The sequence below is a fragment of the Meleagris gallopavo genome, chromosome 13, assembly GCF_000146605.3.
Source record: "Meleagris gallopavo isolate NT-WF06-2002-E0010 breed Aviagen turkey brand Nicholas breeding stock chromosome 13, Turkey_5.1, whole genome shotgun sequence".
Lineage (NCBI taxonomy): Eukaryota > Metazoa > Chordata > Aves > Galliformes > Phasianidae > Meleagris > Meleagris gallopavo.
Genome location: NC_015023.2, coordinates 18644061 through 18645431, shown reverse-complemented (window position 1 = coordinate 18645431; position 1371 = coordinate 18644061).

Here is a 1371-nt window from a genome sequence, read left to right as displayed (position 1 = left end):
TCCCAGGCAGAACACTGAGAAGGCATCCCAAAATAACCAGGCAGGAAGCACTGGGGCCCTGGGCCATGTCAGACAGGGATTCTCAGCCCGACTCCCTTCTTCCTATCTGGGAAATGGTTATTTCTCTCAATAGCAAACTGAGAGCTCAACCCTTTTCAAAGGTCTTTCCCAGCAGAGCCAAAGGAAACGTGCCTTCTTGTGAATCCATCCTAGTGATGATAGAAGCACTTGTTAGATGCCTTTTCCATTTAAGGGGTTCCCAAAGCTACACGCTGGGTGGGCTGTACACTGTTGATGCAGTGCACTGGGTGGAATCACAGCATACTACCTGATAATTTTGATTAGCTCGCTCATGTTGACGTGATCTGGCACCAGGAATTTGGTCTTATCCAAAACAGGAAGCTGCTTCTCCCCCTTGTACCTTTCAATGATCACCTAGAGAGAAACAAAAGAAAGCAGCAGCAGATGTGAAAGGCAGAAACGGTGCCTAGAGCCCTCATCCCCCTCCATTTTAAACACAGCAAAGTAGGAGGATTCACCCTAAACTCCACTGCACTTCATTTACAAGTGGAAGTCTGGTTTGTAAATGTCACATCTGCATTATAATCACTGTCACCTGCCTGTCTTCTGTTTGCAAGAGTCCCCGTAAGATGGGGGAACAAACAGGTTTAGCAGCACACACTTGCAACTTCAGTGCAGTTTTAAAATGGTTTACTCACTGGGCTCCTTCTGTCTAGCTCTGAACTACCCAGCAACAAGGAAACCAGGAAAAGGTACAGCAGGCTTTTCTCTAACACACTGCATTGGCTGCTATGGAAGCCTGCAGCCTCACACAGCTCTCACCACAATTTCTCTAGCTTCTCCTGACTAACAGGCTGTGTCTAAGAACTACAGCTCTGGATTAGCATGCCAGTCTGCTCTCCTGCCGTGGTTTCTCTCATGCATAAGAAAAAGTGACTTTTGAAGGATCTAAAGCCTTGAAGCAGAGAATTTCCTCCTTAATCTCAAGACAGCATGCCTAGGAACCAGTAATTCCATCAAGGTTGTTATGTAGTAACTACTTAACTCGTGAGGAAATTGTAGGTTTGCCAATTTAAGCAGCACTCTGCCCAGCAACTGTATGTAGTTCCTGCTTCTAAAGAATGATCTCAGAATTCGTTTCCACAGCCACACAGGCTTTGTTGTTTTTAAAATCAACGGTAGCTACGTGACACCATTCACTTGGAAGGGACTTGGATCGTGTCCACGCTCACGGGGCTGTGTTGATATTCAGAAGCTGCACAGGTGAAGGGATATTAAGCCAATTTAATTACATCAGAGAGAAACTTCCTTACATCAGTAAAAAAAATGCTGGGTAATTCTGGAGGGGGG